At 41.1% G+C, this 25919-nt stretch overlaps 1 protein-coding gene and 1 non-coding gene across 2 annotated transcripts in view; one reads left to right on the top strand and one right to left on the bottom strand.

The window, feature by feature from the left end:
• FHIT (fragile histidine triad diadenosine triphosphatase) overlaps positions 1–8578 on the bottom strand; it is a 1587164-nt gene extending 1578586 nt beyond the window's left edge. Inside the window, exon 1 of the mRNA XM_002713411.6 lies at positions 8348–8578. The gene's annotated coding sequence lies outside the window, so the exon portion shown is untranslated. The remainder of the gene's footprint in view (positions 1–8347) is intronic.
• Positions 8579–21766: 13188 nt separating this feature from the next.
• On the top strand, positions 21767–21874 carry LOC138844166 (U6 spliceosomal RNA). The gene has a single exon (XR_011379706.2). It is a non-coding gene; the product is annotated as a U6 spliceosomal RNA (small nuclear RNA).
• The last annotated feature ends 4045 nt before the right edge of the window (positions 21875–25919 follow it).

Raw genomic sequence — 25919 nt, 5'->3', positions numbered from 1 at the left:
CCTTTGCCGTTGGTTCACCCTCCAATGGCCGGCGCACCGCGCTGATCCGAAGCCAGGAGCCAGGTGCTTCTCCTGGTCTCCCATGGGGTGCAGGGCCCAAGCACTTGGGCCATCCTCCACTGCACTCCCTGGCCACAGCAGAGAGCTGGCCTGGAAGAGGGGCAACCGGGACAGAATCCGGTGCCCCGACCGGGACTAGAACCCGGTATGCCGGTGCCACAACGCGGAGGATTAGCCTAGTGAGCCGTGGCGCCAGCCCCTGTATACACATCTTAAGACAATTTTTTTTTGAAGATTTATTTATTTATTTGAAAGAGGCAGATAGAGATCTTCCATCCACTGGTTCACTCACAAAATGGCTGCAATAGGCAGAGCTGGGTCGATCTAAAACCAGGAGCCAGAAGCTTCTTCTGGGTCTCCCACATGCGTGCAGGGGCCCAAGGGCTTGGGCCATCTTCTACTGCTTTCCCAAGCCACAGCAGAGAGCTGGATCGGAAGTAGAACAGCTGGAACTTGAACCAGCACCCATATGGGATGCCGGCACTTTACCCAATACATATGGTATGCCGGCACTGCAGGCAGTGGCTTTACCCACTGTGCCACAGCTCTAGTCCCAACGGTTTATCTTGACAATCTATTTTTTGTTAGTCTAATTTCAAGGGGAACTAAGAGCAAAATTAAGAGGGTAGAAGAGGTTGGTTTTTTTTTCCTTCCTCTCCAGTCTCTACATATTAGGAATAACACAAAGTGAATGATATTTGATCAAATTCACTTAATTATTCTACCACTAAATGAAGGGTAGGGGTAACAATTTTTAAAAATAGAAAGTATCAGCCAGCGCTGTGGCCCAGTGGGTTAAAGCCCTGGCCTGAAGCGCCAGCATCCCATCTGGGCTCCGGTTCTAGGCCCGGCTGCTCCTCTTCCGATCTAGCTCTCTGCTATGGCCTGGGAAAGCAGAAGATGGCCCAAGCCCTTGGGACCCTGCACCCGCGAGGGAGACCCGGAAGAAGCTCCTGGCTCCTGGCTTCGGATCGGCACAGCTCCAGCCACTGTGGCCATCTGGGAAGTGAACCAGCGGATGGAAGACCTCTCTCTCTGTCTCTACCTCACTCTGTAACTTATCTTTCAAATAAATAAAATAAAATCTTAAAAAAAAAAGAGAGAGAAAGTAAACTTTAAATAGACTGCACCTCTAAAGTGACCCAGTCCAAGCTACTGCATTAAAATGGAAGCACGTTATTGGTTAAAGTAATCAGTTACCTCGCTTTCTTTAGAACATTCTTTTAGTGGCTTTTTTTTTCCCAGCCATGAAGATAAAATGAACTAAACACCAAGAAGAGAAAGCACAACCTGAAACTCAATATTGCCAAGACTCAGTGGTACTCAGTCCTAAATGCACATTAAAATCACTTGGAAAACCTAAGAAACAAAATACCAACACCTGGCTCTACTCTGATTGAATTTCTCTAGAAAAACTAGGCCCAAGTGATTCTAATTGCAGCCGGTGCTGTGAACCACTGGTTGGAAAGCAATTCAAACTGATTAAAATTATATAAAGAAAGAATAAATTTCCATTCGCAGGAAAGGGGCTACAGATCTCTATCTTAATAATCAGATATAACATGTTGCTTTAAAGACCCCAGATATTTTCCATCAAATGTAGAAAGACTCAACTGCATGGCCTGAAGTGCATCTACTTGCCCATATTGGGGTTCAGAACAAGCTAGCTCTAAATATTTTAACTGAAAGAATTTGATAAAACAGCAGAAGCAGAAAAGTCACTCTCACTTTCCCCTCTTTTCCCCAAGGAAAGAACATTCTTATATCTGAAGACAAAGTGTCATAGTAAAGAATCTGAACCAATGAGCCTTACTATGTGCTACGATTTGAATAGGATATGGACTCCCAAACTCAGGCAGAGATTTTAAGGCACAAAGTCATAAGTTAATGGTACTAAAATCATGGAAACATATTCCAGTTATGGTACTTCTGAAGTGGACTTAGTGGGAGGGCCTTGGATCACTGAGGGGGAGGGGGCACACCCTTAAAAATAATTCCCATGAGATGGTGAGTTATAAAAGTTATAAAAGTTGGGTCCATCCACTCTCTCTGCTTCCAGGATTGTCATGTGACCCTTCCTCTGCACACACTCTACTACTGCCTTGCCCTGGCCTCGCCAAATGGCCTAGGCCACCCAATCCTGCACTATGAACCTCCGAAACTCTAAAGCAAAATAAACTTCCTTCTTTCTAAACAGTATGTGTTAGGTATTATGTTAGAGTAGCAAAAAGATGATGAACGCACTACAACTTTTTGTCCATTTTCTGTTAACAAAATACCTGAGGATGATAATGTATTTAAAAAAAAAAAAAAAGAGGTTTATATAGCTCACAATTTTGGTGGTTCAAAGTCTAACAGTGAGCACTTTGGCCTCTGGTGCAGGCTCCCTTGCTGTGTCACATCGTGATGGAAAGCATCATGGTAGGAACATATGCAAGACGGAGGGGAAGAAGACAGAGATGCCAGAGAGTGATTCTGGGGTCAGGCTCGCTTTTTATAACAGTTCTCTTTTAAGCATTGATCACAAGTTTGATGAGAATTACATTTAGTCTGGTTACATTCCTCTGGGCACCACCTCTTAATATCATCACACTGGCAACCAAGCTTCCAACACATGAAGTCTTGGGGGACACCTTAAATCATACCCAAAACATAGTAGTATGTTTTATCCTGTTTATTATCATTCGATCAAATTTTTCATCCAATCATACTGTACTACAACTATACACTTCTCTTTCAAACATAGAATAAAAAATACACAGATTTGGTCCAGTGCTGTGGCACTCAGGGTTAAGCTGATGTCTGTAGTGCCGGCATCCCATGTGGGCACCAGTTCAAATCCCAATGCTCTGCTTCTGATCCTCTTTCTGCTAATGTGCATGGGAAAGCAGCAGAAGATGGCCCAAGTCCTTGGGCCTCTGCACTCACGTGTAAGACCCAAAGAAGCTCCTAGCTCCTGGCTTTGGCCTGGCCGAGCCCTGGCTGTTGTGGCCATCTGGGGAGTGAACCAGTGAATGGAACATTCTTTCTCTCTCTCTCTCTCTCTGTGTGTGTGTGTGTGTGTGTCTCCTTCTCTCCCTCTGTAACTCTGCCTTTCAAATAAATAAATAAATACTTCTAAAAAACAATACACAGGTTTATTCATTTCCTAAGGTCTTTATTTCTTCAAGATGACTGCTGTGTCATGTAAAATGTATAGTAAATAAATGCATATGCTTTTCTCTTGTTAATCTGCCTTTTGTTATGGGCACCTTAACCATAAACCTAGGATGGGTGAAGAAAAGAGGCTGCTCCTCTCCTGCACCCTAACACTCAAAATTTTACAAAGGATTGAGGAAGTTCCAGGTATCATATGTGAAAGGTAAACAAAACAGAAGTAAAGGTAACCCACTCCACTTAATATTCAAAATATGATAAACATGAAGCAGCATGTTTTGAGTTGTCATTGGTAGTAAAAATAAAGGTAAAATCACAAGCTACCATTCTGAAGTGCCAGTTCCTGTGCTAAACACTTTCCATGGGTTACCACATGGGAAACTTGAAACAGTCCTTTGCAACAGGATCATTACCCCCACTTCGCAGCTGAGGAAAGTGAGGCTCAGAGAGATTAGGACATTTTCCCCAAGAGTCACACAGAGAGTAAGTGGTAGGAGCAGCATTAAAACCCAAGTCTTTTGCTCTCTAGAATCCAGTCCCATAGCCATCCTGAGTAAATCTGAATTCCCCCCCCCCCCAGCCCACTCAATTTCCTGAGTACTCGTTACTACAAGTACGGTTCACGGACCAGGAACATCAGCCCATTAGAATGACTGACTCTCTGGTCCATTCCAGATCTGCTAAAGCAGAATTTGCATTTTAAGATAAGCAAGATATTCATGTGCACCTTAAAGTTCAAGAAGCTCAGATCTAATTGATTTTTCCACATCAGCTATTCCCTCTCACAAATTCATTATCCATACCTCATGTATACTTTTTAAAATCCAAACATTCCATTGCTCAGACTTAAATGGTTTCCCCAATGTCCTTGGAATAAAGTCCAAAATTCTTTCAAAATACAGGCAACAGGACTGTGCACAATACCTCCTAGAGCCCGTGCTATGTCTATAGCTGCACCACCCTCTCTCCTCCAGCCTTTCATTTTCATACCCAAGTCTGACTTCGTGTCTGCTCATCTTCTTTTTTCACTTCCTCCTTTCTTCCCTTCTGAGCTCTTCCTCACTTAGAATACACCACCATCACCACTTTCTCATCAGCCACATTCATCGTTCTAACAGCTGCACATTGAGACAAGCATGGGATACCGAAGGCCTAGGTTGTTTCCTTTGCCCGTCCCATCTTTGTTCTTACTGTGATTCTCATTCCTACTATTCCTTCCCTGTCCCTAGCATCACCCCTTTGCAGTAACTCACCTCCTAATCAGTAACCTCGTGGCAACTGGAGTTGTCAGCTTTAGAAAGCAGTACTTCTGTGTCCAAATGGCCACTGCTCTGGGATTACTCACCAGCTGGTTGACAACTGCTTTGCTTTAACCCTGAGACTCCTGGGATGGGCCTTGGTCTTTCTAGAGGTGGACAGAAGGCCCCACTGACAGAAACAGGCCGCTTTTTAATGCAAAATTTCATACACAGATGGATCAGGGACCTCTAAGCAGACAGTAAATCCGAGTCAAAAACTTCCCTATTTCTCTGCCCACACAACAGTGTCACTGCGCTGCCAAGATGGCTTATCAAGAGTTGTGGGTTTCTTCATAGTCTAAATGTGATGGCCAAACTTGCTACGTTAAGAAAACAAATGATAAATCCTTTATAAAGTAGATACCTGGCTCTAGTTTAAATCCTGAATAAATCTGAATTTTCATCTATCAGTTCTACATTAAAAATAGGCAAAAAAAACTATTAATATTATTATTATTAGACTGAAAGCTATTGAGAGTCTGACAACATGGTCAATTTCAAACACAGTTTTTTTCTATATCATCACTATATGGTTACAAATGCTCATTATTCCTATTTTACAGAGACAAAACCAAGGGCTAGGTAACCTTAGAGGCAGGGCTGTGATACAAAGCACAGATCTCCACATACCCAATCTCTACAGTGTCTCTACTTTGTTTTGCTATTTGGATCACTTTCTCATCTGAGAAGTCATAGACATGGACACACCCCCAAGAGCCCCTCAGAGAACATCCTCAAAGGCTGAGAATTTTCTCTGCAATGCACATGTTCAAAGGAAAGGAACCTCCTACATCTTACATTTCAAAGCTGCATTTCTACATTAAAAGAGAAACTTGAGATTTAAGAAAAAAACATGGGAATAGAACTCTGGGGTGCTTATGAATTGTAGTTCCACAAAGGTGTTTTCAGGACTGAGAATGGTCAGGAGATCATAGTGGAAGCTGAATGAAAAACACCAGAGATGCAGAGGTTGATGGGGACAACTTTTCACATAGTGACTGCTTTTGGAATGTTTAGCCAATAATTACAAAACTGTTACTTTATCATCTAATTATACAGAAATCATCTTTCACACAAAGGAGGTGAGAGTTACCTGCCTTGTTAATTGTGAATACATAATTGAAAGGGCTATTTGTTTTCTAAATGAAACCAAACTTTGCAATAATTCATGTACAGTTCTGCTAGTCTATTAGAGGGCTAGATTTTCACATCTCTGAATGCAAAGTGTCAGATTTTGTTCCCAAGTGTCTGAAATCATAGAGAAAAGAGTATTGGTAGCCAAAACAACACTAATTCCCAAAATAGAAACAGAGCACAGTGAAGCAGCATGTAGTACACACAAATGAAGATGAGGACACAAAAATCTTTCCTAGAGCATGCCACCAAACATTCACAGGCTTCCAAAATCTGCCCCCTTGCACAAAGAGGATGCTTTGACACAGGCTGTGAGTCGAAGATTGAAGACTACTTTGTGTGTCACTCCTGTCATTTGTAAGATGAAAGACAATTAGATTTACAAGGTCCTTGCAGTCCTAATCCATTAAGGTATAGCTTTTCATCTATGGTCCCTGCACCTAGACTGCACACACAAATGCACAAAAAACATTTACTGAATTAATGGACTGTTACACTGATAGTAATAACACACACAAAGAACAGTAATAACACAAAGACTTCACAACAATTGTTCCTTGTGTGTGGCCTAGAAAGAATACATTACAGAAAAAATCATCATCTAAACAAGTACACATCTGGTGCTCCTGCTAGCTGACTGCTGGTGGAATGAACATAACCCTGGACTTGGAAATAAGATGCTTGAGTTGACTGTCATCTCTGATACAAACCAACTGTGTGACCTTGGGCAAACTGCTTTACCACCTGGGCCAGTTTCTTCTTCTCTAACATAAAGATATTATAAAGCTATATATAGGTAACATTTGTGGAACCTTTACTGTGTGCCAGGAACTGTTCCAATATCTTTGCCTCAGATTTAAATGATCTCAAAGGTTTTGTAGCTCCAACGTTTAGTGTCTAACCAAAGAGGCAACATGATATAATGGAAAGATTCCAAATTCTGCAGTCAGAAATGCTGGGCTTCCTCTCTGCTCTGTAATGAAAATTAAAGGCAGAAGGGATTACAATTCCAGTACTTGTATTCACTAACTGAGCTCTCTTGAACAAGTTGCTGAACTTCCCTAGCCTTAGTTTTCTCATCTATAAAATTATTATAAAGTTATTTCTCTCAAACTCTCTCACATAGCTTTTAAGATTGAACTAAACTATATAACGATCATACAGATTTTCACTTTTATTATTAGTTATGTTAACCACGGAAAACCAATCTCCTCTAGTTTTTTCCCATCTACAAATAGAGGGCACAGCATTATTTAAAAAGATGTGAACATGCTATGCTAACTGTCCAGGATTAGCTTCCTGAAAGTGTGCACATTCCTATTTAATAACTGGAAAATCATCCACCATAATTCCAAATATAGTATCTAGAACGACATTCCCAGTTTTTTAAAACCTATATTAAACAGGCAAAGAAACCAAAACCACCAAGAAATCTTTACTAACAGATATAGTCCCAGCTAGAAGCAGGTGGACACAGACGATAGCAACCGGGAACGCAGTCATATGGGAGCTGTAGTTCTAAGTAAAGGAGCTACGTCACGCAGGGGCTAGACGTGAGACTTCATCTCCCAAGAGACACCTCGCTGCACCAAATGCACGCTGGAAACTGGAGTACCAGCCCGCGGGGAAACAAGAGACCGGACTCCAACTCCCAGAATCCTCCGCTGTCCAGGCTGCCGGACTTAAAATGGAGCCCAAGTGGGAGTGTTCAGGTACATCCAGCTGAAAAAGGTGCGAATGCGGAACCGCCCTTGACAAATCGAGGCCGGGGCAGAACCTTTCTAAGACAACCGTGGGGCTATTTTCTGCCGGTCCCCAGCACACTTTTGAGCAACCGAGAATAGTAACAGCAGTAAGTCTGCATGGCAAACTTTGACAAGCATGACCTCAATTTAGATTTCGGGTTTCAGGCAGCATCTCTGGGCCGCTTGAGCTGGGAGCAGCCCGTGAGTTGGTCAGCCAAGGTCACACAGCAGAGGCAGACCATGAACCCATAGGGGAAGCTGCAAACCCGGCTCACATTCCACTAACTGGCCTCCTTTTCCCCCCTCACGTGGAGATCCCTTACAAAGTCCGCGTGTGAAACTAAAACTAAAAACTGTAAACCGTAAACAAGGTGCAATAACGTTCCACACACTTCTGATGAGTTCTGCGACAAGCAATTCACTGCTCTTTTTCTGTTTTTGGTTTTTTCTTGTTTTTAAATACCAAAGGTCCAATTCTCTCCCCATGTACTTCCTTATTTATGCTCTGCTTAACACTGGGCACGTGTTCTGCCCCTCTTTGCAAAGAGAACCCAGAGGTGCGTGCTTAACACAGACCTGAGGGGATAGGGATTGCTGTGGATTGACTATAAGATTGACAACTACACCTACAACCACCAGGCTGAGAACTGGGGCGTCCCCTGGACCCGCTTGGCGTGGCTCCGTGCCTCAGTTTCCCCACTTGCAAAATGCAGCGGAGGAGGGGCACGTTAGGGCTGGGGCCGGCGCGCAAGCTGCAGGGCGCTCAAGTTGCAACCCTGAGAAGACTGGCGCGGGTGGAGTGCGAATCCTCCAGATAGAAGCCTTCTGCCCCGCGAGCGGCGCTGGCCCAGCCCCCGCCCCACCTGGCTGAGGGGGTAAGGACTGCACGCTTGTGGAAACCCAGACCCACGCACCAGAAACTCTGTTCCACTCGGCCGTGCCCTTCGCCCCTACCTTCCAAGATCGTAGTAGCTGGAATAAAAGGCAGGAGAGAGTGCGGGGTAGGACGCCGCCCGAGCGTGTGCTCACTAGGGTGGCCGCCTGAGGGACCTGAAACAGAGAGCAAAAAGTCCCGCGCCGGGACAGAGCGGGGCTGGAACTACAATTCCCAGACGGCTCCGCAGGGCTGAGCAGGGGCGGGACACAAGATGGCCGCTCGTCTGAGGACAGGGGCACCGCCCAATAAGCACAGGACACGCCCTACACCGGGCCAATCGGAAACCAGAATGGCCGCAATCCCTAATTTAGGGGCGGTTAAAGACCGTCCCGAGAGAAGCTGAGGGGAGAATCCCTTTGAGAAGGATTTCTGTCAGGCGTCGCACAGTTGTTGGCGTTTTCCATGTAGAAAGAGAAACATATGAAAAGAAAGGATGACTTTGCCTTTCCTGCCAAAACGTGCTTGATTTGCGCCCTCACGACTCCCCCAGTGGGCGCATTTGCTTTGGTTTCTTTACCCCCACTGAGGGCCTTTCCTTGCTCTTTAAATCTTCCGCTATGTTTCTTGCAGTCCTGTAACTGATCCAGTTGACTACACTCGGCCTTCCCTGGCACCGTAGCCTCGCTTTCCCCATCCTCTCCCCGTTTCTGTGCTGTTTTTCCCTGTATAACTTGTGTTTGCCAAACAAGGTGTAAAATTGACCTACTTGCTCATTAAAATGCAAGATCCATACTGATGGAGACTTTTGGTTTTGGCCCCTTCGGTTTTCCTAGCACCTAGAAAAGTGCCTGGCACACAGGAAATAAATTTTAAATAATTGAAGGAAATTTAGAGACACTTGTCCCCATTGTATTTCCCCTTTCACTGGTGAAGATCAATTAAACTCATCTCTCACTACCAGTATTCTGCGTGCTTGCTTCCTTTTTTAGTTCCAAATGACTTTCTCAATGTATTCTGCACCAGATGCCATGTGGGTGCTGGTGAAATCATTGATCCAGACCCAATTCCTAATCTCCAGATGTCCTGGGTCTAGTGAAGTATGAGAAGTAAACTTATTTTTGCTATAAAAGCTATTACAAATTGCAGAATAGCTAAATAACTTCCACAAGGCCATGCAGCACCTAGAAAGGGACTACAATCCTGGCCTTTTGACTCTTGCCAAGGCACCATTCTGCTTCCTTTATCCCCTTCTCCTCTTTTTTTTAGTATATGTGCTGCTGAAGCGAGCGCCCCTTCTCCTCTTAAAGATACCCCCTTCCTTGTTGTTCCCTTCCCACTCAATCCTAGGTCCAAGGAAGGAGAGAGATTTGCCAGCCATCTTTTACATTTTTAAAGGGAAAAACAAAGGACAGTTACACTTGGACCAACACTGAGACAGGTCTCCACTTTCCAGGTTACCATTTTCTTCCTCATCCCCACGCCCCTCACATCTTTCTTTGGCTGATTCATTACATGCAGTTGATTACAAAAAGTCCTAGGTCTTTCATCCTTTCTGGTGTTTGAACCCCACAGAGAATAGTAAGGTGTCATACCAAAGTGTCCTGATATGAAATACAGATGTCCTTGTAAGATTGACTCACAGAAGACGACACACTGGATTATAAAACGTCATAGAGACACCATGGCCATGTAAGATATTAGAGAATTGTGAATAACCAGATAAAATTGAAAACAATCGCCGTTAAAACAGTGGGAATATGATCGTTGTGCATGCAGAAACAATTTTGTGCATAGGGATTAAAACCCTTGTTCAGGGTTCCCAGCCTCATCTTCTGACAATTTGGGGTTGTTTCCTATGATGCATCAGTTCTTTCTAGCTTTTACGAGCACAGACTTAGCTCAGCAGTCCCAGCTTTCCTCAAGCTGATCAGCATGAGAGATTTCAACACATGTCAGCAGCCAGATGAAACGTGGAAGAAAATCACTGAGCCATCTGAAACCAGAAAGCTCAACAACCAGACTCCTCTCCTGAGGAAGTATCAGTCTACAATCTACAACTTCCATTTAACAGACAGAAGGCGAATGTCATGAACATATTCAGGATCTACGCTGGTTTCTAATGATTATTACACCACTGTTGAACAGCCTCAAGTGAGCATATACTTATTACTCCAGCTGTGGACGATGCTGCCTGCTGGGCATTCACAATCTCAACAAGCACTAAAACATGACACTTGCCTTGAACCCAGCATCTCCACGTACCAAGACAATCAGTCGAGAGATTACTCTCCGAGCTGCACCTTGATTGAGTTAATAATCACCTTAGTTTGGATTTTCCCAGAAGCAGATCCTGGACTCCCTTCAAGTGCGAGGGATGTATTTGTCAAGTAATTGCACAAAACACCAGTGAGAGAGTAGGAAAGTGACATAAGAAGGAAAGATGGACAAAAATAGCTGCCCTATTCAGCAGCTGCTGCGGGAGGCCACCGGAGCTTCATCTTCCTGAGGATCTCTGGGAAACCATGTGCATGCAACCTGTACCTGAGATGGGAGTTATTCCACCATGAAGACGAGAACATGCTGTTGTTTAAACAGCATTGCCATCAATCAATGATTAGGGGCTGCTTTCAGGGGCTTTGAAGTCCCTGGTTTATCCGGCAGGCTGCACGAGTGCACAGAATCGCCCCAGTGACCAGAAAAAAGCACAAGTCAGGCAGGTATACACTGACATAGAAAGGGAGTAGGGGGTATCAGCAGGCACAACAAGGATCTGCTCCAGTTGACTTTGGTTTACCATCAGCTCAAGTCACTGAGATTGGCAGACTGAGAATAATTCCAAAATTAAGTATATAAATACCAAAAAAAAAAAAAAAAAACAAACCTACTGCCTTGTGTGCTTTATGTGAACAATTCAGACTGTACTTTCTAAATCTTCACCAGGACACAAAACCCAAACAGTAACAAAACCTTCTTTTATGCTGGAAATAGGAACTCTTTGGGGACTTGCGGGGGAGTCACAGGGATTGGGGTGGCATACAGCAAAGAGGAAGAAAATCAGGAAAGGGGGAAAGAGAATTTAAAGAGAGAACACTAAAGACAGTGTTTTTCATTTCAAAATCTTGAAGAAACACAAGTAAAGGGTTTGGATTTTTCTGCAACAGCAACATAAAGATCTAGGTGATCTTTAGACCTCAAAAAATTCTCTGAAAGACTTTGGTGGGTTATGTTGTTAACAGTAATTCTTCATAGCAAATAGCTATCCTTGAAATTACAGTCACCATTTATTTCTCCTGTTTTTCATTTGTCTCCTCTACATAAAATGTAAGCTCCATAAAGCCAAAAATGTTGTTTTTGTCTTACTCAGTAGTAGCCCTCCATCAATATATGGTCAGTGAGGCAATGAAAGACTATGTTATGGCCACAGAGATCCAAACAGGCTAAGAAGTAAAAGCCTGACATTTGTACCACTTGCAACAGTCAGCTAAGTCATAAAGTTAAGAAGCACAGGTGAACTTACAGTAACCTCTCACTGTCACAAAGCTTGTGACCATCCTTCTGTGTGGAAAGCCTGATGGTCACATCCTGCACTGCTTTTCTTGAACACTCTCATCAGCACCCTCTTAAAGAACAGGACCTAGGAAATCTTTACCATGGAAACAGAATTTCAAAACTGGAAAAGCCTTACAGGTCAAAGAGTTCAACATTCTGCATAATTCATCACAGCCATATGTGACAGGTCATAATCCTGGCTTTCAGACAAGAATCTTGGGGGGGATTTATTTTTCTTAAACATTATATAATATGAAAAAAGAAAAAGCAGTGCATTAGTTTTTGTAACACAAAGTAGAGGAGGGTTGACAAACTCTGCTGTATCCAAATGCTCCCATTTCCTTCACAAATTTCTCAACCATAAATAATAATGTTTTTGGCTGCTATTGGCTACTTCTGGTTGCTGGTAAGAGCTCTGATGGCATACTCAAATTTCTGTAAATTTCACCCTTTCTTCTCAGCCATCTTATTTATCCCTTTGTTGTTCACTGGTACATGTATTCCTTGGATAGATTTGTTCGTCAGATATTTAGAGATTGGTCTATTCCCTATAGTTAGTGAACATATGCATGCTGTCTCCTTTTAACTATGTCTCATAAATAATCACACTTAATCCTTCTTACTGCCATCTTTTGCAATCATCTTCCAGTTACCTAGAACATAAGGTGCATAAAACGAAGCTTGGTGTCCAAGCTGTGATCTCACTAGGGTAGCTCAGAGATAAGTTATGATTTTTCATCACTCTCCATCGAGAAATTATGCCTCTAAAAACATTGCCCTTGTTTCACAACTATAAAGGCATTTCTTCCTTCTAGAAGATAAAACTCATTTAAAAAGCCTGAAGAAAATTAAGAAATATTCCATTAGTACAGAATGGGATGCAATATCAATTCAGTTTTGATTTTCATATACTGAAGACTGTGCTGGCCATGGTGTTAGAGGCTGGCTTCACCAAAAGACAGTGCCTGCAGTTGAAGAGTAGTGAATACTGTAAGCATGAAAATACGTAAACAAATAAATCTGATGCCACATATGAGACAAGGCCAGAATGAGCCAATTCTCCCACCTACAGGGGAAGAGGAAGGGGTTCCAGGCAGAGCCAACAGAACATGACAAGCACAGAGGTCAGATAGGTAGATTCATCAGCCTACAGCCTAGACTGGAAGTAGGGCAGTGGTAAAAGGGACCAAAGAGTCCTAAGGGTCAGCTCATCAGAGTATTGTAGGCACATTTTTTAGTTTGCCAAAATATAAAAGTAAAAAATGAAAAGCAACTGGAAACATTTTTTATTTTTATTTTTTAAATTTTTTTTTATTTTTTTGACAGGCAGAGTGGACAGTGAGAGAGAGAGACAGAGAGAAAGGTCTTCCTTTGCCGTTGGTTCATCCTCCAATGGCCACCGCGGCCAGCGCGCTGCAGCCGGCGCACCGTGCTGATCCGATGGCAGGAGCCAGGTACTTATCCTGGTCTCCCATGGGGTGTAGGGCTCAAGCACTTGGGCCATCCTCCACTGCACTCCCTGGCCACAGCAGATAGCTGGCCTGGAAGAGGGACAACCGGGACAGAATCCAGCACCCCAACAGGGACTAGAACCCAGTGTGCCGGCGCCACAAGGCGGAGGATTAGCCTGTTGAGCCGCGGCGCCGGCCACAACTGGAAACATTTTAACTATACACTGAATTGCTTAATTTGGAGGCAAAAGGGAAAACTCATTCAACAAATATTTATTGATCACAAATTATATGGCAGGCATTGTTCTAGATGCTTGGAACGCACTAGTGAATGAGTCATAAAAAAACCTCACTACCCTGGACTGGGTGTTGTAGAGAACCAACTTAAGTCACCACTTGGGGTACCTGCATCCTCTATTTGAGTGCCTGGAACCAAGTTCAGCCTCTGCATCTGTTTCCAACCCAGCTTCCTGCTAATGTGCCTGGGTGACAGCAGCTGATGGATTCAGTACTTAGTCCCTGCCCAAACATGTGGGAGACCTGAACTGAGTTCCCATCTCTTGGATTTGGCCTGGCTTTTGTAGGCATTTGGAGAGTGAACCTGTGGATGGAAGAGCTGTCATTGAAATTCTAGCTTTCAAATAATTTTTTAAGTGAATAAAAATACCCTTATCCTCATGAGAGAAGACAAAACAGACACTGGTATACAAATTTATAAGATAGCAAAGATGTTGATAACTGCTAGGGAAAAAAAAGGAGAGCCAGAGCCTAGAAAGTGATACATGGTCTTCTTTTAGATGGGGGAGGGGGGGGTCACAGAAGGCCTCTTTGAAGGGAGGTCATTTGAACAAAGGACTCAATGAGGCCAGCGCCAGGGCTCACTAGGCTAATCCTCCGCCTTGCGGCGCTGGCACACCAGGTTCTAGTCCCGGTCGGGGCGCCGGATTCTGTCCCGGTTGCCCCTCTTCCAGGCCAGCTCTCTGCTGTGGCCAGGGAGTGCAGTGGAGGATGGCCCAAGTACTTGGGCCCTGCACCCCATGGGAGACCAGGATAAGTACCTGGCTCCTGCCATCGGATCAGCGTGGTGCGCCAGCCGCAGCACACCGGCCACGGTGGCCATTGGAGGGTGAACCAACGGCAAAAGGAAGACCTTCCTCTCTGTCTCTCTCTCTCACTGTCTACTCTGCCTGTCCAAAAAAAAAAAAAAAACAAGGACTCAATGAAGCGAGGGAAGTCAACCATGGGGAATTCTGTAGAAAGACAGAATGTTTCAGATACAAAAAGAATGGTAAATGCCAAGTGCTTAAAGGTACAAACAAGGTTGGCATAGAGGAAGAGTAGCCAAGAGGCCCATGTGGCTGAAGAAGAGTGAATTAGGGGAGAATAGGAGATTAAATCAAACATAATGGATGTTTTCCTGTAGGACATTGCAGGCTACGGTTAGTTCTTAACAGATGTTACACTATTCCATACATGTTGTGGGCAAATAATATATATAGTATGATTCAGTTGTGTGAACATAATAGGTTTATATGCTACACACACACACACACACAATTACTGATTCCCATAACTCATCCAAAACTTTTGGAACAGGTGTATTTTAGAAATTCATAGGTGGTTTTGTTGTTATTGGTTTCTGTTTGTTTCTTTTTTGGTTTTGGTTTTTAGAAAGGTGTATGCCTGTGGCCAGCACTGTGGCTTAGCAGATTAAGCCACCATTTGTAGTGCCAGCATCCATGGGCTGGTTTGTGTCCCGGATGCTCCACTTCCTATCCAGCTCCCTGCTAATGCGCCTGGCAGAGCAGCAGAGGATGTCCCAAGTCACTGGGTACCTGCCAACCACGTGGGAGACCTGGGAAGATCAGCCCAGCTCCAGACATTGTGGCCACTTGGGGTATGAACGAGTAGGTGGCGATCTCTCTCTCTCTCTCTCTCTCTCTCTCTCTCTTTCTCTCTTTCTCTCTGCCTCTGCTCTCTGTAACTCTGCCTTTCAAATAAATAAATAAATAAATCTTTAAAAAAAAAAAAAAGGAACAGTATGCCTATACTGTCTAGGCCTAGACCAGTCTTGGAATAGTACCCTGTCATCAAACATATGAATATTTCTGAAACAAAGCATGTATGTGTGGGGTAAACATTATAAGTAACATTATATCAGGTGATTCTTATGGTTTTCGGGGCTTTGCAGGTTTATAATTGCAGAGAAGAGATTGCAGGCTTGTACTTGGATTTGTGTAGAAAACTTGCATAAGCATCCAAACTAGTTGTGAACAATGCTTAAAGAAATTAGATGGCATTGGTGAGAGAAGTATCTTTTATTCTGCTTTATTTCTGAACTTCTGAACATAGTTTTATCATGTATTACCTATGTCTTTGAAATAATTTGTTAAAGAAGACTTTTATTCATGTAACTTTCAGCTATTGAACAGTGTGGATAAGTATTTTTAGAAAATATTTTTCAAATAAATAGGAAAGATTTTGAATATGCATAACATAATTGCTTCTAAATTTGTGTGTTTTAGTCATGATATTCACCTTTCACTATATCTTCTGTATGCTTTTCACCATTTTTGTCTTTAATATATGTTTATGGACTGGAGAGAGTCATGGTATAAAAATGATTTTGTAAGGAATAAGAAATTTATTTTTAAATTCAGTATAAAACATATTTTTAAAACTTATAATAAATTGTATTTTCTAAAGTTCAAAAAGATTTTTTCTGTTTCCGTATAGAATATGGTCCATTCTCAGGACTTGTGATGTTTCTGTTTTGTTTGATTTTGTTTGGTTTCACTGTTTTGTTTGTAAAGCAAATCTGTAGGTTTTTTTTTTTTCTGTTTTGATAACAGGATGTCACGCTTGTGATAAATACTTGCCTGAGAGATATTTATAATGTACAGCCCCTAAAATATTTAGACATTTTTAAAATGAAATTTTCAACCTTCCAATTTCCTACACTCCCCCAACAAAAGCCCAGAGAGACGCCTTTAACATATACCACGTTTCATGGTGAATGTTATTGGCTGCCTGGCTGAAAACTGTAATTAGCCCTGCCTCACTGACTCATACGTGAGTTGTGTTGAGGTTTAATATTCCACCAGAATGTTAATGAACTAGAATACAAAATACTCTGAAGACATTTTTCTTTTTATTTTGGTAAAGTACATATGGTAAGAGAAAAAAATAACCATTTAAAGTAAGTAAGGAAAGCACATCTGTCTAGATGTATCTATACACTTGATTTCTGAATAGTAAATAGCACTGTATAATTTATTGGAGCATCTTCTCTATGAAGCCATATAGTAATTCTATATGCATTCACTAATAAAGTTTCAGGACCCCTGCCAGGTAAATGTTAATAACCCATGAGTCCCAAGTTTTTAGAACTTTGCTCCAGTTTCCAGGTAAGAAACCAGCTAAGTAAGATGCTCCCACTTTTTGGAACACAAAATGGACTTGAAACCAACATTCATAGTTCAAATGTCATTGATGAGTAGCAAACTCTTATGAACCCAGTTGAAAATAAAAGTAATTTAGGGAAAAGAGTATTTCAGCACTGCCTTAATCTAGCAGGGATTTTCTTCATGAGAAAATTAAACCAAACACAAACTGGAAGTATGACTTAACTGTGCCTGCTACTACATCTAGGGTCAACAAAGCATACTGTAAATGGAAATCAGATTGCTTTAAAATCCAAGAACAAACTCTACTTTTGACCTTTAGAAAGCTCATGATGTATGTGCCCACAAAATAAACAAAATAATTTCAAAGCAAATTCGTTGAGTGCACCTGACCTTTGAAACAGTGCAGATGATGTTAATCAGATTTGTACAACGTTAATCTAGCCCAGCCTCCATCTCTCTATGTGTTTTTTCAAATATCATAAAGAAGAATCTTGCAACGCAATCTTTCTGATCAGAATAGATCTAGAAATGGATCAGAATTATAAACCATCTTCAAACAATGAAGCATAATGCAACACGTAAGCAAGTAAGCACAATAACTATGAACCAGTACACCATGCTGATGATGAAAAGTGACTTTCTTTTTTAAATAACTGAAGCACATTTTAGGCAGCTTCAAAATAAAATATGATTCAAGCCCTGATACTGTAAGGTTCCATTAGGGCAATTTTAATTAGAAAATGTTCTGTGTAGTATAAAAAAGGAATTCTATTGGATCAGTGCTTTTATTTTTGTCCACCCATGGTGCTTCTACCTTTTGAGCTTTGAATGTTTAAGCCCTGATCTTCCCAGAATAGTAAGTTGGTAGATAACATGCTTGTCTTCCCATGATCACCTAGTATGGGCTAACCAAGTCTGACCCTGTTCCACACTCATCCTTCAGAGAAACAAATCTGCCCAAAACACTCAGTGCTATTTGGCCACAGTGATGGTTTCTAAGAGAGCACATGACCCACGCTGAGCCAACTTCCTCGAATGTTGTTACAGGGATCCAAAAAAGTCCCTCTTCCACATGATCAGAGCTATATTGATGATACAAGTACAGGACTTCTGGCTGTGTGGTCCACCCAGGAATTAAGTCAAACAGGAGCAAGAAGAACACAGAGGGGAAGAGAGGAATAGAGCCCAGCTCTACCACTACGGATTTTGCCTGAAGCCACCCTTGGTTTGCCAGTTAGATGAACCCTTCCTTGTTCACAAGGGTTGAGCTGGGTTTTTGTTATTTGCAGACAGAAGAATCCTAATGAATCCACAAGTTCAGCAGACAGATAAACTCTTAAGCTACACAGAAAGGGAATGTGAAATGAATGCATTTTGTTGTAATTTGAGGATTCTCCAGACCTGGAGCCATCCCAACCTCTGCTTTACCAGTGACCAAACTGCACGTGAGACACACTTTTTGACTTCTAAGCAACTGGAAATATCATCCCTGAAAAGAAAAAGAGCTGTGCTTGCTGGGCTCAAACATGTGAAGATCTATTTTCTAACAAAGGTATTGGATTCGTTCTGTGGGGTAAAACTCAGATCAACGAGTGCTTCACTGTGTGGTAAGTTTCCTATACAACAGAAGGGGTAATTTTTCCAACAAAGAAAGCTATCCTCACTGACATAATGTGTCCCCATAACCTCTTCCTCTCTTGAGAAGTTGCATAGAATGACAGCTTAGATCCTGTCCAATGCAGTGACTCCTGGATTCCATCAACATGTAGTCATGGTGATCTTGTTTGTAATTTGTCATAAGGTCATCTCAACCTTTCAGCAGATCACAAATAAATAAAAATAAATAATCGAAAAGGAGGCACAGAAAAAGAAAACTGTCAGAAAGATTTCCTAGCAAGGATAATACTTGCATAGCTTTAAATACAGAGATTTGGTTTGTTTTATGCAGACTGTCTTAAACAGTGCTCCACTCAGCACTATTTCTGTCAGAAGTTGCATGTCTCTATAATAGCTTCTTTAAAACTATGTTTATACCTATATAATAATCCATTAAACTATGAATAAATAAATTTTTCCCTATCTTATTTTGTAGGCATATTGCTAATAGGCATTAACAGAGCAGTGTATATCAGAAGCTCTTGGCAAGTGAATGTGAGTCCCCCCTTATTACACACTTCCACTCAACCCTGAGCTGAGAGTGTTCCCTAATACATGTTTTTGCTGTTGTTTCTGCCATTATTTTGTGTACTGCCAACTTACTTTGTGTCCTCAAAAGCATTTTTGACATGCAGTGTTTAAAAAAGGTATGCAAGTGTTATTTGCATGCTAAATATGCCATCACAAAGTGACAGCACCATGCTAGACATTAAAAAGCAAATTTTACAGAGGTTCAGGATGCTTTGAAGAAATGTTTGAGAAGACAGAATTAGGCAAATAGGGATGGGAAAAATGCTTTTGGGATTAGGAGGGGCAGCAAGAGCACCACTAAAGCCAGGGAGGATGAACAAAGCTGGAATAAAACATACACAGGAGAAATTATAATCAGAAGATATAATTCAAGCAGTTTTTTGTTTTTTTTTTTTTTTTGACAGGCAGAGTGGACAGTGAGAGAGAGAGACAGAGAGAAAGGTCTTCCTTTGCTGTTGGTTCACCCTCCAATGGCTGCCGTAGCGCGCCGGCGCACCGCGCTGAACCGATGGCAGGAGTCAGGTGCTTTTCCTGGTCTCCCATGGGGTGCAGGGCCCAAGCACTTGGGCCATCCTCCACTGCACTCCCTGGCCACAGCAGAGAGCTGGCCTGGAAGAGGGGCAACCGGGACAGAATCCGGCGCCCCGACCGGGACTAGAACCTGGTGTGCAGGCGTTGCAAGGCGGAGGATTAGCCTAATGAGCCCCGGCGCCAGCCATAATTCAAGCAGTTTTAAAGAGAACATTCACCTGGTTGTCATGTGAAAGGCTGGACCATATCTCCACTGGGACAATGACAGGAAGAATCAGAATACTGGTGATCACAGCAGCACTCCCATTTCCAGGATGGAACAACCCAGCCATCTCTAGCCTTCTGTCAGTAATAGACTGTGAGAGATGAAAGACAAGTGAGGAAGGGCAAGCAAGACACATGGAATAGTATGTGAAAAGGAGAAGCATAAAACAAGGCATTTTAGAAACTGTTAGTGGTTTAATGTTGCTAGAGAGGAGAACAGAAGAGTGGTTAAAAATGAGACTGGAAATTCAGGCAAAAGCCCAATAATGAAAGAGCTGATGAAACATTTCCTAGCCTCAAGGCTTGCTACAATAAGCAGGGGGGAGCAAATGATTGTTGTTAGCAGGCAAGCGATATGATCAAGTTTAAATTGTAGACAAAAATCTGTAAACACTAGGGAAGCTTGATTGGAGAGGGATATGACTGCAGGAAGGAGATTAGTAAGGAGATCTCTGTTAATAATTAGGTAGTTTTTTTTGCAAATTACCAAAAGAATTTTAGCACCCCAGTGATAAAATATAAATTGGTAAATTTCTGAAAAGCTGTTCATGTTATACACCAAGTGAGAAATTTATAAATTTTAATACTGCAAAATTTCCTGACCTTTGATCTAATCATTCTATTTCAAAGAAGCTTCAGTAAGAGAACAGATAGTCAGAAAGCAGTGTGCATTCATTGATGATCTTCCTTCCCGCAGCATTATTTCTGAAAAATTAAAAGCCATTCCCATGTCCAAACAAATGAGTAATAAATAACTAAACAAATGAAATACATCACTGTCATTTAAGTTTTTCCCAAAATACTCAATGACATAGAAAATTCCCCACAGAAATTAATATTAAATGAAAAAACAAAACACAAAATTAAGCATATAGGATGAGCCCAGTCTTCAAAAGATATGTGTTTTTAAAAACTTGGAAATAAATAAAAATGTAATCACTGCTTCACTCTCAGTGGTAGAATTCTGGGTACATTTAATTTTTATCTTTTTGTATATTTTTTGTGAGTTAACATGAACATGTACTACTTTCACAGACAAGTGTTATGTAGAACCATAGGAAATTGCCTGATATGGACCGAACTGTATCCCTAAAAATTCATATATCGAAGCCCAAACCTCCCATATGATTGTATTTAGAGGTAGAGTCTATGGGAAATTATTTATTTTAAATAAAATCATGTAGTATGCAGATATCTCAGAAATCTGAATATAGACCTACCATATGACCCAGCCATCCCACTCCTGGAAATTTACCCAAGGGAAATGAAATCAGCATATCAAAGAGCGATCTGTAACCCAATATTTATTGCAGCTCAATTCACAAAAGCTAATATATGGAATCAACCCAGATGTCCATCAACTGACTACTGGATGAAAAAATTGTTGTATGTATATATATATTCATATATATGTATGTGAATACTATGCCATAAAAAAGAATGAAATCCTATCTTTTGCAATAAAATTGATGCAACTGTAACCATTATACTTAGTGAAGTAAACCAGTCCCAAAAAGAAGAATACCATATATTTTCCCTAATCTGTGGTAACTAATAGAGTAACTAAAAGGTAATATATGGAAATGAACTTGACACTTTAAGAACTGATGATGTTTACAGCCCTGTCTCAACTGTTGAGGAGCAGGGTTTTTCTCTTCGTACTATTTGTTGAACTCTTTACTTACTGTAGGGTTAATCTTATGAGTATAAAGTAAACTTATGTGTATAAAGTAAAAGTTCAGAGTGGGAATAGGAGAGGGAGAAAGAAGAAGAACTGGAGTGTGGGCAGGAGGGAGGGTGGATGGGAAGTATCACTATGTTGCTGAATCTCAGTATGTGAAACATGAAATTCGTATACCTTAAATAAAAATAAATATATAAATAAGGTCATGAACGTGGGGCTCTTATGATGGCATCAGTATTGTTAAAAGAAGAGGAATTGATACCAGGCCTTTCTCCCTCTCTGCATGTATACAAATCAGAGCCCATGAGAGCACACAGCAAGATGGTGGCCACCTACAAGCCAGGAAAAGGGTCCTAGAAACTGATCATGCTGCCACCCTGACCATGGACTTCTGCCTTCAAAAACTGAGAAAATAAATCTCTTGTGCTCACTTTGGCAACACATATTCTAAAATTGGAATGACATAGAGAAGATTACCATGGCTCCTATGCAAAAATTGAAGAAGAAAGGGGAGAGAGGGAGCGAAGAAAGTGTGGTTGTCTTCTTGGTACTATATCCATGGATTGCATAAAGTCCGTTCAATTTATATTAATAAAAATTTGAGTAAATAAAACTAAAAAATAAATAAATTTAAAATTTTTAAATAAATTAAATTTAATTCTAATAAATTTGATTAAATTTAAAGTAAATAAATTAAAGTTTTTATAAAAAACAAACAAAAAATTTAAGTAAATATTTAAACTATCCTTCTATGGTGTTTTGTTATATCAGCCCACATGGATTATTCTACTACCAATATTATCTCCAAAAGAATGGCAGCTTCATGTGATTCAACCCACAAAAATGAAAAATAAGATGAAATGAGATAAAGCCATTGAAAATACCCTTTCAGTGGATGCTAAGGGTCAGAACTACAGCAGTAACATACAGATAATTAAAAGAAAGATGCAACAGAGATCAGTGAGAAGCTGAATAATGGTGGTAGTAATATGAAAGACAAGGAATATTCAGCAAAAGCCAGCTATGAAGAGGTCTATATTGAGGAACTGAGGTATCCAGCCAACAACCAACAATAAACTGAAGCTTGACAACAACCTCATCAGACAGGTCTTCCATCCATAGTTGAACCTTCAGATGAGCATGGCCCTAGCTAACATTTTGCCCACAGTCTCATGAGAGACCTTGGGCTACACCGTGAAGCTAAGCTGTACCCAGATACCTGTTGCATAACAACTCTGAGATACTAAATGTTTTACTAAAGCTGCTAGCTTGGGAGAAATTTGTTATACTGCAATAGATGATGGATAAAACTACTTGTCTAAAGAGCTGAGTATGTCTTGAGGGAAGGAGTCTTGTCTAAATATTTAAGGCCTGTCACTTCATGTGGCACCTGGTCTATGTTCCGTAAATATATACTGCTAGCTGGAAATATAGATAGAAGACTGGAGAAGGTGGCAAAGTAGTTTGGACATTCCCTGTTTGGGGATCTACTAGAAGTTCATGAGATGTAATTGTTCAAAGTAAAGGTTTGTTTGAAAAGGAATGTGGTGAATGACTTTTTGTGCTTGATACTACTTGAGAGATTTGAATTGCTTTTGAGTGTACTTTAATCATCTTATGTGCCTCAGAAGCCCACAAATCCCCAAATACTCCAAATTGTAGTGTTCCAAACCTGCAAGTTATTTTCTTCTTGAGAAGCAAACTTTGGAAAAGAATGTATCTTAAAATGTTTAACTAGAGAAAGATATTTTTCTCCAAATCCACTTTAGTATCTCAGGTAATTTGTTGCTAATTTTCTACCAGCTTTCTTTTTTACCTTGGACTGTTTTGACCTTGATATCACACTTAGCACTGGCAAAATTCAAATTTTGACAAGACATTTTACCAATAACATGATAAAATAATCAATCCAAGAAAAGTCTATCTTCTGAGCTTCATGCATAGCTGCTCTTTATTGTTCTGTCACCAACTGATTGGTCCCCTGAATACCTGGACACGTGCTGGAACCCAGGAGAAGGTAAACATGAAACAAAGAAGGTCAGGGCATTTAAACCCAAGTGGATTAATGGTGACGCCTGGTCTCTATGCTGTTTGTTGCTGAAATCATCTCATAAATACATACACATATGTACACACATACATCCCAGCTTTGTCAGAAATTAACTCAGACTCTCTTCTTCACTGTGGGCTAAATGACAAATAGCAGGGAATTGAGAGTCTCTGGAAATACACTCTACACTTTGTGAGAATGAAATCAGAGAAGTCCATCATGCTCTTCAAAGTCCTCCTCCTTAGAAAGTAATAAAGGGGGCGGGCGCTGTAACATAGCAGGTAAAGTCACTGCCTGCAGTGCCAGCATCCCATATGGGCACCAGTTCATATCCCTGCTGCTTCCACTTCTGCTCCAGCTCTCTGCTGCAGCCTGGGAAAGCAATAGAAGATGGCCCAAGTCCTTGGGCCCCTGTACTGGCACGGGAGACCCAGAAGAAGTTCCTGGCTCCTGACGTCGGATCAGCCCAGCTCTGGCCATTGCAGCCATTTGGGGAGTGAACCAGCAGATGGAAGACCTCTCTCTCTCTCTCTCTCTCTCTCTGCCTTTTAAATAAATGAATAAATCTTTTTTAAAAAGAGAAAGTAATAAAGAAAAATCTCACATTTTAGCCAAATATAAGCAAAGTTCACATGAAATATTTATGTCTCTGGATAGAACCACAACAGCTGAGAAAGAAAGGAGGGGGAAGGCTAAGGAGTTAATCCATCTGTCATCCCAGGAGGGATTGGACCTTGCAACTTTTCCTCACTTACTGTAGAACCTACTTTCCTTTGATGTCCCCTCAGCCAACCAACTCTCATAGCTCCTGCTTCAGAGAGTTCTAATTAGGCACAGCAAATAAGAGTTTCCCATCAGAAAGTGACTGCTTTTTTGCCTTCTTTTAAATAGAATGTCATAATTCACTTTGATACTCCTGTACTGCTTCCATATAATTGCAACTTTTAAACATTGAGAGATAGTTAGCCTTGCCATGTAGACTTCACTTAACTAAATCATAAATAGCTTTTACCTCAATCCTTTACCTTGTATCTTAACTGTAATTAAGATATCATCTCCAGTGTTTGATGTAGAAGGTACAATAAATAAAATATGAATTGATACAACAAATTCATTCATACTGAAGAGCAAGTAACCAGCTATTTCTCATCCTTCTGTGGAACTCAAACAGAAGGATTCCTTGCTGTGTGACCTTTAGAAAAACATTTAATCTTTCTGTACTTTGGTTTCCTAATCCATAATTGGATAATAGTTCCTACCATGAGGATTAACTTAGATTAATTTAGGATTACCTGAGATTATATGACTCTCTCACAACTATGTAGGTAGTATTACATGTAGCATTTTCCAGGATTCTCTGGACTTTCTTCTTCAAAAGAATTTCATACATGCTATTTCATTTGTGCCTCACCACAAAAAATACACACAACAAAAAAGCAAACATGATTTTTTTTTATTTTAATCATAAGCACCTGCTGAGCTGCAGTATCTTTAGATCCCTGAGAGGTATCGTACAGGCACACACATGCAGGTATATAAATAGTGTGTATCTATCTATATATATATATATACACACACATTAGTATAGATCTACTATTTATATATCTACAATAGTACATATATATTTATATATCTACATCTGTGTGTATGGAAAACACCAATGATAGCATGTGGTAGAGAAAGGCAGAGACGTTTACATTGAAAGAGATTATTTATATATGTATTTTGTTGATCTGGCTTGAAAGAGACATGGTTATTCATATGAATAAGGCTCAGGAAACAACATGCTTCATCTTAGCACCTATGAGCCCCCTTCTGCTGCCAAAAAATAGCTATTACTGATACACGGCCTGGCCATGTGGCTGCCTGGGCTTCCTAACTGTACCATGTCTGAGTTCTAAGAGAGAGCCACCCAAAGAGAACCAGTTCAAGGCTTCATCATCATTTTATGACATAACCTCAGCAGCCAAATATCACTTCTGCTGCTCACCGTACTGTCTGCCTTCAAGACAAAGGTCACAAACCCATCTCACAATGAGTGGAATGTCAAATCACCACTTGAGAAGATTATGCGGGATAGAAGATTGTAGGCATAATTTTGGGGAAACACAATCAGAGATAATTGGCCTGTGCCTGAAATAACAACTTAATAGTCATAATTTTTCCATTCATACTTCCAACAGCTATTTTGAGTGTTATAATATGCTAAGTACCACTATAGGTTCTAGGGATACAATGAACAAAACCAAGTCCCCCGTCTCATCATAACTGAATTCTACTACAGGCAACAGACAACAAATAAACACATACCATTGGGTACTGATTAACGTGTGGAAGAAATTTTTTCAAAGTAAGAGCACAGAAAATGATGGAGTGTTGAAGTGGGCTTTTATCCTAGTGGTTCAGATGTTCAAGTCTGGGAGTTTCTAGGTTTGATTCCTGATTCTGGCTCCTGACTCCAACTCCCTCTTTATGCTGACCATGGGAAGCAGCAGTGATGGATCAGGTAATTTAGTTCCCGTCAAC

This window comes from Oryctolagus cuniculus, chromosome 10 (genome assembly GCF_051225735.1).
Source record: "Oryctolagus cuniculus isolate XC-2025 breed Fujian yellow rabbit chromosome 10, ASM5122573v1, whole genome shotgun sequence".
Classification (NCBI taxonomy): Eukaryota; Metazoa; Chordata; class Mammalia; order Lagomorpha; family Leporidae; genus Oryctolagus; species Oryctolagus cuniculus.
The sequence above is the reverse complement of the archived record's forward strand: the minus strand, read 5'-3'. Positions and strand labels throughout refer to the sequence as shown.